This window comes from Oncorhynchus nerka, linkage group LG10 (genome assembly GCF_034236695.1).
Source record: "Oncorhynchus nerka isolate Pitt River linkage group LG10, Oner_Uvic_2.0, whole genome shotgun sequence".
Lineage (NCBI taxonomy): Eukaryota > Metazoa > Chordata > Actinopteri > Salmoniformes > Salmonidae > Oncorhynchus > Oncorhynchus nerka.
Genome location: NC_088405.1, coordinates 49,140,577 through 49,152,589, shown reverse-complemented (window position 1 = coordinate 49,152,589; position 12,013 = coordinate 49,140,577). Strand labels below are relative to the sequence as shown.

At 42.7% G+C, this 12,013-nt stretch overlaps 1 protein-coding gene across 2 annotated transcripts in view; it reads left to right on the top strand.

Annotated features, from left to right (window-relative positions):
• Positions 1 to 3,696: 3,696 nt before the first annotated feature.
• The window catches only part of LOC115135439 (collagen alpha-1(XXIII) chain-like), a 49,523-nt gene continuing 41,206 nt past the window's right edge, over positions 3,697 to 12,013 (top strand). For both annotated transcript variants that reach the window (XM_029670126.2, XM_029670125.2), the window contains exon 1: positions 3,697 to 3,802. The gene's annotated coding sequence lies outside the window, so the exon portion shown is untranslated. The remainder of the gene's footprint in view (positions 3,803 to 12,013) is intronic.

Sequence of the window (12,013 nt, the reverse complement as noted above, 5' to 3'; positions counted from 1 at the left end):
GGAGCAAGAGTTAGTCAGCACGTAGACAAGGGAGGGGGAGTTAGTCAGCGCGTAGGCAAGGGAGCGGGAGTTAGTCAGCACGTAGGCAAGGGAGGGGAGTTAGTCGGCATGTAGACAAGGGAGCGGGAGTTAGTCAGCATGTAGACAAGGGAGGGGAGTTAGTCAGCACGTAGACAAGGGAGGGAGAGTTAGTCAGCACGTAGACAAGGGAGGGGGAGTTAGTCAGCACGTAGACAAGGGAGGGGGAGTTAGTCAGCACGTAGACAAGGGAGGGGAGTTAGTCAGCGCGTAGACAAGGGAGGGGAGTTAGTCAGCACGTAGACAAGGGAGGGGAGTTAGTCAGCACGTAGACAAGGGAGGGTGAGTTAGTCAGCACGTAGGCAAGGGAGGGAGAGTTAGTCAGCACGTAGACAAGGGAGGGGAGTTAGTCAGCACGTAGACAAGGGAGGGGGAGTTAGTCAGCACATAGACAATGGAGGGGGAGTTAGTCAGCACGTAGACAAGGGAGGGGAGTTAGCATGTAGACAAGGGAGGGGAGTTAGTCAGCACGTAGATAAGGGAGGGGGAGTTATTCAGCACATAGACAAGGGAGGGGGAGTTAGTCAGCACATAGACAAGGGAGGTGGAGTTAGCATGTAGACAAGGGAGGGGAGTTAGTCAGCACGTAGACAAGGGAGGGGAGTTAGTCAGCACATAGACAAGGGAGGGGGAGTTAGTCAGCACGTAGACAAGGGAGGGGAGTTAGCATGTAGACAAGGGAGGGGAGTTAGTCAGCACGTAGACAAGGGAGGGGAGTTAGTCAGCACGTAGACAAGGGAGGGGAGTTAACATGTAGACAAGGGAGGGGAGTTAGTCAGCACGTAGACAAGGGAGGGGAGTTAGTCAGCACGTAGACAAGGGAGGGGAGTTAGTCAGCACGTAGACAAGGGAGGGGGAGTTAGTCAGCACGTAGGCAAGGGAGGGAGAGTTAGTCAGCACGTAGACAAGGGAGGGGGAGTTAGTCAGCACGTAGACAAGGGAGGGGGAGTTAGCATGTAGACAAGGGAGGGGGAGTTAGTCAGCACATAGACAAGGGAGGGGGAGTTAGTCAGCACGTAGACAAGGGAGGGGGAGTTAGTCAGCACGTAGACAAGGGAGGGGGAGTTAGTCAGCACGTAGACAAGGTGACTTCAGTGTTAAAGACAGAGCCTTTATAAAGCTTGCCTATTTTTTATTTTGGTTAATTCACCATTTCCAACTATTTACTTGACCATGTGATCAGAAAAAGATGCACACTAACTTTATCCTATGATTATCAAAAATTCCCAAATAATCAAAAACACTTTGCCCGTGATACAAAATGCCCTCGATGACTAAGCAAGGTTTTAGTGCAAATGGCTGAACTTTCCCCTACAGCGTACTCATCTTCTCAGCTACGATATGGAAAATGAATGTGTCCCAGAGAGAAGGTAGTAGAAATCTAGACTACACCACATCAGATACATACAGAGATCCGTAATCCGGACAGTAGCCTGAAATCCATGTCTGGTGCCCAAATGTGGACCACAGATAAAGCTCATCCATGATGTATAGTGGCTGGTGGCGTTGGAGGTAAATCACCTGGCCCATATAGCTTTGGAGGGCCTCTGCCTAGGCGGTCTGCAGAGAAGCAGCATATAACATGTCTCTCCATAAAAAGCAGCCTTCTGTCTAGTGACCTGACTCCACTCGACTTCAGTCCTTGACCCAGCAGGGTTCCTCCTGGCCCGGCCGGGATCCTCATCCTCTGTTCTGGAACCCTTTCTCTCTTGAACCCTTTCTCTCTGGATCCATTTCCCTCTCACCGTGACAGCGAGAGGACTGGCATCCTAACTATGACAGGGTCTGTAACAGAAGACCCTGAGATGTCTGTCTTCAGTCACTCCTTAGATGTACTATTTGTTTACCTGTTGGAGTAATGCTGTGCTGGACTCTCCTTGAGGTGCCTGTATCTCAGTGTCACATTCCATTAACGATACCAAATCTCGTAAAAGCATCATTATACAGATTTGATTTTGATTTGATTTATTAGGATCCCCATTAGCTGACGCCAATGGGAACAATTAGTCTTACTTACAGCTGTGACTAAAGTACTCATGTCCTATTCAGCAAAAAAAAATACAGGTAAAGCATACTTATTTATGCCATGATGATGTCATGTTAAGAAAATAATATATCAATAGTTTAACCACAAGCAAAATATGCTTTTTTTGTTGCTCTTGCTAATATTATTTCCATATCATGTGTGCTTTGCATTTGACTTGTTTTGATGTAGGCTTAGTGTTATTGTTGTTTGACATGTCATTATTCTGTCTCTTATGCAGCAGAAACGTATGCCAATGTTTAAACACACAGTCATTAAAGACCAGTTAAAAAACACACTTGTGGAAGGTGGGTTGGGTTGCCCCCATTGAGATAGAGGACTGTACACTGAGTGTACAAAAACTGCTCTTTCCATGACAGACCAGGGGTGTCAATCTCATTACACAGAGGGCCTAGTGTCTGAGGATTTTTAGTTTTTTTCCTTTCAATTAAAACCTATACAACTAGGTGAGGGGAGTTCCTTACTAATTAGTGACCGTAATTCGTCAATCCACACTCAGTCCTCCGTAGAATTCGTTTGACATGTGACATAGACTAACCGGGTGAATCCAAATGTAAGATATGATCCCTTATTGATGTTACTTGTTAAATCCACTTCAATCACTGTAGATGAATGGGAGGAGACCGGTTAAATAAGGATTTTTAAGCCTTGAGAAAATTGAGAAATGGATTGTGTATGTGTGCCATTCAGAGGGTGAATGGGCAAGTCAAAATATTTAAGTGCCTTTGAAAAGGGTATGGTAGTAGGTGCCAGGCGCACTGATTTGAGTGTGTAAAGAACTGCAACACTACTGGGTTTTTCCACACTCAACAATTTTCCGTATGAATCAAGAATGGTCCAACATCCAAAGGACATCCAGCCAACTTGACACAACTGTGGGAAGCATTGGCATCGACATGGGCCAGCATCCATGTGGAACAATTGACACCTTGTAGAGTCCATGCCCCCAATGAATTGAGTCTGCTCTGAAGGCAAAAAGGCTTGGAACTCAATAATAGGAAGGTGTTCATAATGGTTTGTACACTCAGTGTATCTGTGCCATTATGGCAATATCCATGTTAAAACAGGGTATTCATCTAGAAATCCTCTCTCTCTATGGTTGCCCCCCCTCCAGCCCCAAGATAGCTGTAACAGCAGACTCGCTCTAGTGGTCCTGACTGCTGGCAGGCTGGAACACACACAACACTGCTGAAAACATAGGGATTTGCGTTGCCCAACCAGTATCTGTGATTAATCATGTCAGTAGGGGAACATTGCTATTACACAGGCCTAGATATCCTCATTGTGGTGTGTGTAAGAGTGCGTGCAAGTCTGATGCAGGACAGATACACACACACAGGGGAAAAGAACAAAGTCAGGAGGGCAGAGCCTTCTGTAATCAAACTCATTATGCAATCATCATGTCTCGTGATTGCAATGACAGCCGAACAAACAAGGCACCATGGGAACTGAGTTTTTGTTATGACAACGACTGGTAAAGGTTTGTCTAAAATGGAAGAGTAGATGTAAACCATACAGTATCAACCGGTTGGGGCTATTATGGTCAAACAATCAACCTCCCACTGAGTTAGTCACAACTCCAAGGTAGAACATGAAAGTTACCAGGATAAAACTGTTCAGAGGTCATCATCACTAACTGCATTTTTCTATCCTTGTTTTTTTTCTGTTTCAGGATCTCCAGTAAGTACCATTTTCACCACGGTCATTGGGTTTTAGTCGATGTGTATGAGGATAAAGTATGTTTGGTCTGCAGTAACTTGGTGAGCCGTGCTTCAGAAAAGGTAAGTGATTGAACACCTACAGTAGCACATGGGAGGTAACAGTAGGTAAATCGTCAGTTTTTGTTTAGCTTAAAAGTATAGTTCACCCAAATTACAAAATTACATTACACATTGGTTTCCTTAACCTGTAAGCAGTCTATGAACAAGGTGTGTGTAATGAACACGAGGGGAGACAGAGAGCTGGTTTCAAGCGCAGGGCGCAGTAGGTGTTTATTGCAAAGGACCACAGGAGGAGGCAGGTAGCTGGGTCCAGTGCAGGGGAGACAGAGAGCTGGTTTCAAGCGCAGGGCGCAGTAGGTGTTTATTGCAAAGGACCACAGGAGGAGGCAGGTAGCTGGGTCCAGTGGCAGGCAGAAGGTCATACACAGGGGGTCCAAAAGGCAACAGTACAGGCAGGGAAAAGGCTAGTGACATCGTCCGGGTGATCAGGCAATAGGTAGATAACAGGAAATCTGATAGGCTACAGTACAGGCAGAAAGGCGTCGTTAGTGAGACAGGCAAAAACTATAATTCACAGGAAAACCCAGAGCTCTGAAAGACATGTCACAAAACAAACAATACCTCACAGTGATGGGGTGCAAAGAACTGAACTAAATAGTGTGTGATAATGACATGCAGGTGTGTGTACTTGTCATTAGAATTCAGGAGATTGGGATCTGGAGAGTGAGCTGCGTTCAGGGGATCTACGTGTTTGAGGGTGTGAGTTGGAAGCAGACGTTAGAGTATGACAGCAATCCAGGCATTTTATTTTATTTCCCTGGCAGTTTCCATATGCTAACATTTTAGTATTTGTGGCACAAATGTTATTTAATACAACCACTTGCATATAAAAAAAAAACATTTTTACGCAATGTGGCTGACGCAACAGATCAGAACGTTTAGCTTAAAATGTTGATAAACTATTAGGCTATTTCTTCACATTATAAGCTCAGCAATGCGCATGTGGTAGTAGGCTATAAGCGCAAATGTTAGCGGAAAACACCATCATCAAAATTGACTGGAAAATGCAATTATGCATGTAATAAATGTGTGAAATTTGTTTTGATTTAGAATGGACCATTATCAGGCACCTGTATCAAAACAGGGGCAGCGGGAAAAAATAAATGTAATCTATTCACTTAAATAGCGAATGGAGGACACTTTTTTTGGTTCATTTTCATGCCATCCAGGTAGGCTATACTCCTGTTGTAAATATAAGCAATGTACTTAATATTAGGAAAGTTGAGAAATAAATATAGTAGACCTAGCCTATAGAAAGCTGATGAGATCCTCCTCTATTTAGTAGAGGGCATCACTCTGTTTTCTCGCTCAATTGTATAACCTATAGAAATGTTGCGCAACATGAGCTCTCATGAAGTGTTTGATTAGATTTTTGATCACATTTGCATTGATGTCAGAGTGATTAGAGGGACAATAGAGTGCTGAGTACCAGGCAGTTAGCAGGTTTGGTAGGCTACTAATGGAGGACACCATTGTGAATAGGTGCTGGGGGCAATACTGAACCATGCTCACTGATTAACATACATGACCTGAACCAGTTGAGCCGGTCAACAAGGGTGTTATGATCAATAGTAGCAAACAAGGCATTGATCCAAAATAACTAGAATAGGGCATTCAACGGCAGCAAACAGGACATTACTGACTTGCAATAAAGCAGATTTCATACTCATTTTTCAAATAAGTTTTTCATACTCAAATAAATTGCTTGAAAACTTGCTTGAAAACAACTTTTTCAAACATCTTGGATAAAAAAAAGGAAGTTTAAAAAGAGGTCTATAATTACTCAGTGGAGAGGGGTCTAGATTGGGCTTTTTAAGGAGAGGTTGGATCAGAGCATTTGAAATGAGTCTGGTAAAAAAGGCAGAGGTCAGGGAGACAGAATTTTGGGGCCAACAGTAGGCATAACCTATTTTAGTAGTCTAGTAGAGATTTCATCCAAGGGGCAGGAGGAGGTCTTCATGTGAGCTACAGTAAGGAGGGACTCAAATGATATTTGCTCAAAGGAGCAAAAGGAAGAAGCCAACTGGGCACAGATGTCAATTCAAAATCTATTCCACGTTGGTTCAAAGTAATTTCATGGAAACAACGTTGATTCAACAAGTGCTTGCCTAGTGGAAGTAGACAGTCTCAGAGTAGTTGCCTCAAGTGCCACCTGACCAGAAATGCTGGCATAGGGCTGTAGAGAATCATAGAAACTGTTTGCAGAGATCAGGGGATGCGAGCATGTCACCAACAACACACTCAAATGTCTCCATTCTTAAAAGTCCAATCCTAAAATGACATATGGAATTGTTGTAAGAAGGTCATACCATGTATCATTTAGATTTTTTTATTTTTAATTTAGGACCCCTTTAAGTATTTAAAAAATACAGTGGGGCAAAAAAGTATTTAGTCAGCCACCAATTGTGCAAGTTCTTCCACTTAAAAAGATGAGAGAGGCCTGTAATTTTCATCATAGGTACATTATTTCTCGCACATAATAGAATCGGTCGACTTTTGTACTATGGGGGGCAGTAGATTTACATAGGCTAGTGCTTTTGCTGTTCGTTAGTCCTCCTCATCTTGTTGGCCGATGAAAAGTAGATGTGGACAGTTCTTCCAATATATTCAATATGCACCTTGGAATTGGATAAGGACACGCACAGTTACATCCCCGATGACTATTTTCTCTGGCTCAATGATAAGAAATCAGAGGTTGTTTTATTTGGCCCCCACCTTGCTAGAAACCAGATTGTAAATAACCTTGATCATTTGTCCACCAATGTAAAGCCTATGGCCAGAAACCTTGGTGACTTCTTTGACACTGACCTAAACCTTGAGCTGCATGTAAAGGAGGGTGCCCTGTCCTGCAATTATCATCTAAGAAATATAGCTAAAGTCAAGTCTTTTATTTCAGTCACTGATCTGGAGAAAGTTATATATGCTTTTATTTATAGATTACATGTCTCAGAAATCACGCGATCGTGTGCAGTTAGTTGAAAATGCTGCAGGCAAGAAAATGTAACCATATCACAACTATTTATTATATTTTAGCTTCTCTACACTGGCTGGCTGCCAGTCACATTTAGAATATATTTTACAATTGTATGAATCATGTTTAAGGCTAAACTTGGTTTAGCCACGTCCTATATCTCTGATCTTTTATCTCGCTACGAGCCAGGATGCAGCCTGAGATCCTCTGGCAGGGCTACTGTTGACCACTCCAAAGTCTAGGTTGAAAACGGAAGGAGACCAGGCATTTGCCATTAGGGCCCCTAGACTTTTGGAATGGTCTGCCAGAGATGATCAGGCTTGCAAATTCAGTCCATTTTTTAAAACTCTCTGCTGAAGACACACTTTTATAAAGATGCTTTTAATATATGCTTTCAATGCATAATCTGAATAAGCTATCTTTTTAAAAATCTCATTCCTCCTGTCTCTTTCTTTGTTAGTATTTTCATTTTCTTATTTTATGATGTGAAGCACTTCCTTACTTGTATCATAAACCGCTATACAAATAGAGTTATTATTATGATTATTATTAAGGGCCCAGCATTAAAATGAAAAGTCTGCCATAGTGAGATTGTTTAAAAGCATCCTCATTTTAATCCTAATTCTGACCTTCAGTTCAATTCTCTTATGTAGTGTTCTGTATAATCCTAACAGGGCTCGCCTGGACGGGATGGTTACCCGGTAAATGTCACTCTAATTCTCTTTTCTGAGCAAGTGTTCTATTATTAAAAAATGTGAAACCCACATAAAATGTTACTCATTGTGTTACTCATTGTGTATCTATTATTAATTGTATTATTACGTGTTTTACTTTTCTATTATTTCTTTATTATCATTCACTCTGCATTGTTGGGAAGGGCCCGTAAATAAGCATTTCACTGTTAAGTCTACACCCGTTGTTTACGAAGCTTGTCACAAATAAGATTTGATATGACCTAGAATATGATCTTCCCTAACCTAGAGTCCTAGACCAGGGCTCTCCAACCCTGTTCCTGGAGAGCTACCGTCCTGTAGGTTTTCGCTCCAACACCAGTTGGAACTAAACCTGATTCAGTTTATCAACCAGCTAATTATTAGAATTAGAATCAGGTGTGCTAGATTAGGGTTGGAGAGAGAACCTACAGGACAATAGCTTTCCAGGAACAGAATTGGAGAGCCCTGTGCTAGACTATTGTTATCTTCCCTCTTGGCTCCAGTTGAGTTGTTATAACTCGTTTTTCAACGGGTAGGACATCTACTTTGTGCATGACACAAGTCATTTGTCCAACAATTGTTTACAGACAGATTATTTCACTTAGAATTCACTGTATCACAATTCCAGTGGGTCAGAGGTTTACATACACTAAGTTGACTGTGCCTTTAAACAGCTTGGAAAATTCCAGCAAATTATGTCATGGCTTTAGAAGCTTCTGATAGGCTAATTGACATCATTTGAGTCAATTGGAGGTGAACCTGTGTATGTATTTCAAGGCCTACCTTCAAACTCAGTACCTCTGCTTGACATCATGGGAAAATCAAAAGAAATCAGCCAATGCCAAAAGTGTAGACCTTCACAAGTCTGGTTCATCCTTGGGAGCAATTTCCAAACGCCTGAAGGTACAACGTTCATCTGTACAAATAGTACGCAAGTATAAACATCATGGGACCACGCAGCTGTCATACCGCTCAGGAAGGAGATGCATTCTGTCTCCTAGAGATCATTGTACTTTGGTGTGAAAAGTGCAAAGAACAACAGCAAAGGACCTTGTGAAGATGCTGGAGGAAACAGGTACAAAAGTATGTGTATCCACAGTAAAACGAGTCCTATATCGACATAACCTGAAATGCCGCTCAGCAAGGAAGAAGCCACTGCCCCAAAACCGCCATAAAAAGCTAGACTACAGTTTGCAACTGCACATGGGGACAATGATCATCATCCTCTGGTCTGATGAAACAAAAATATAACTGTTTGGCCATAATGACCATCGTTATGTTTGGAGGAAAAAGGGGGAAGCTTGCAAGCCGAAGAACACCATCCAAACCGTGAAGCACGGGGGTGGCAGCATCATGTCGTGGGTGTGCTTTGCTGGAGGAGGGACTGGTGCACTTCACAACATAGATGGCATCATAAGGGAGGAAAATTATGTGGATATATTGAAGCAACATCTCAAGAAATCAGTCAGGAAGTTAAAACTTGGTCGCAAATGGGTCTTCCAAATGGACAATGAATGACCCCAAGCATACTTCCAAAGTTGTGGCAAAATGGCTTAAGGACAACAAAGTCAAGGTATTGGAGTGGCCATCACAAAGCCCTGACCTCAATCCTATAGAAACTTAAAAAGTGTTTGAGCAAGGAGGCCTAGAAACCTGACTCAGTTACACCAGCTCTGTCAGGAGGAATGGGCCAATATTCACCCAACTTATTGTGGGAAGCTTGTAATAGGCTTCCCAAAACGTTTGACCCAATTAAACAATTTAAATGCAATGCTACCAAATACTAATTGAGTATATTTAAACGTCTGACCCACTGGGAATGTGATGAAAGAAATAAAAGCTGAAATAAATCATTCTCTCTACTATTATTCTGACATTTCACATTCTTAAAATAAAGTGGTGATCCTAACTGACCTAAGACATGGGAATGTCAGAACGGCATAGACTAAGATACAGTGGATAGTATAGAATACAGTATATACTGTCGTGGAATTATTGTAATAATTCATCAACTTCCGCCTACATTCCTAGGGTTCATAATAAGAAATCTATTTATCTCTTCCAAACCTACTCCACGTCCCTCGGGAATAGTTTAAGACAATGAAGACCCTTTTCCCCTAACTGCCCACTTACTTCCTCGGCAAATAAGAGACTATACTCTCTTTTCCAACCTAGGATAAGGATAACATGTCTTTCAAGAAAAAGAAATCTTTAGCTACGTGACATTTTTTTTCCTTGGCCACTCAACACTTTCGCCTAAACTTCCCACTCTGACATCAACAAATGCTCAATTAATGTCTAACATGTTTGCTCAAGCGACATTTCTTTAGCCTCCTGAGGTTAAATGTTGTGCCTTCTTCACCGCGTTGTCTGTGTGGGTGGACCATTTCAGTTTGTCAGTGATGTGTACACCGAGAAACTTGAAGCTTTCCACCTTTTCCACTGCAATCCAGTTGATGTGGGTAAGGGGTGCTCCCTCTACTGTTTCCTGAAGTCCACGATCATCTCCTTTTATTTTGTTAAACGTTGAGTGAGAGGTTTCTTTTCCTGGCACCACATTCCCAGGGCCCTCACATCCTCCCTGTAGGCTGTCTCATCATTGTTGGTAATCAGGCGTACTACTGTTGTGTCGTCTGCGAACTTGAGTTGGAGGCGTGCGTGTCCACCCAGGCTGTGTCGATGGCACTGTGTTATCCTCAAAGCAGACAAAGAAGGTGTTTAGCTTGTCCAGAAGCAAGATGTCTGTGTCCACGACATGGCTTGTTTTCCTTTTGTAGTCCGTGATTGTCTGTAGGCCCTGAAACATTTGTCTCGTGTCTGAGCCGTTGAATTGCGACTCCACTTTGTTTCTATACTGATGTTTTGCAGAATACCTACACTGTTTGTATTCAGCCATATTCCCAGTCACCTTGCCATGGTTAAATGCCATGTCATGGACATGGTTAATCTTGCCATGGTTAATTTTGCGCGAATGCTGCCATCTATCCATGGTTTCTGGTTAGGGTAGGTTTTAATAGTTACAGTGGGTACAACATCTCCTATACACTTCCTGATAAACTCAGTCACCGTATCAGTGTAATGGTCGTTGTTATTGTCAGAGCCTACCCGGAACATATTCCAGTCCACGTGATCAAAACAATCTTGAAGTGTGGACTCCGATTGGTCAGACCAGCATTGAATAGTCCTTAGCCCAAGTTCTTCCTGTTTGAGTTTCTGCCTATGGGAATGGAGGAGCAAAATGTTTTATTTTATTTTTTTATTTCACCTTTATTTAATCAGGTAGGCTAGTTGAGAACAAGTTCTCATTTTCAACTGCGACCTGGCCAAGATAAAGCATAGCAGTGTGAGCAGACAACACAGAGTTACACATGGAGTAAACAATTAACAAGAAAATAACACAAAAGGAAGAAAAAAAAGGGGAGTCTATATACATTGTGTGCAAAAGGCATGAGGTAGGCGAATAATTACAATTTTGCAGATTAACACTGGAGTGATAAATGATCAGATGGTCATGTACAGGTAGAGATATTGGTGTGCAAAAGAGCAGAAAAGTAAATAAATAAAAACAGTATGGGGATGAGGTAGGTAAAAATGGGTGGGCTATTTGCCGATAGACTATGTACAGCTGCAGCGATCGGTTAGCTGCTCAGATAGCAGATGTTTGAAGTTGGTGAGGGAGATGAAAGTCTCCAACTTCAGCGATTTTTGCAATTCGTTCCAGTCACAGGCAGCAGAGAACTGGAAAGAAAGGCGGCCAAATGAGGTATTGGCTTTAGGGATGATCAGTGAGATACACCTGCTGGAGCGCGTGCTACGGATGGGTGTTGCCATCGTGACCAGTGAACTGAGATAAGGCGGAGCTTTACCTAGCATGGACTTGTAGATGACCTGGAGCCAGTGGGTCTGGCGACGAATATGTAGCGAGGGCCAGCCGACTAGAGCGTACAAGTCGCAGTGGTGGGTGGTATAAGGTGCTTTAGTGACAAAACAGATGGCACTGTGATAAACTGCATCCAGTTTGCTGAGTAGAGTGTTGGAAGCAATTTTGTACATGACATCGCCGAAGTCGAGGATCGGTAGGATAGTCAGTTTTACTAGCGTAAGTTTGGCGGCGTGAGTGAAGGAGGCTTTGATGCGGAATACAAAGCCGACTCTTGATTTGATTTTCGATTGGAGATGTTTGATATGAGTCTGGAAGGAGAGTTTACAGTCTAGCCAGACACCTAGGTACTTATAGATGTCCACATATTCAAGGTTGGAACCATCCAGGGTGGTGATGCTGGTCAGGCAGGCAGCGAACGGTTGAAAAGCATGCATTTGGTTTTACTAGCGTTTAAGAGCAGTTGGAGGCCACGGAAGGATTGTTGTATGGCATTGAAGCTCGTTTGGAGGTTAGATAGCACAGTGTACAGTGGCCGGAAGTATA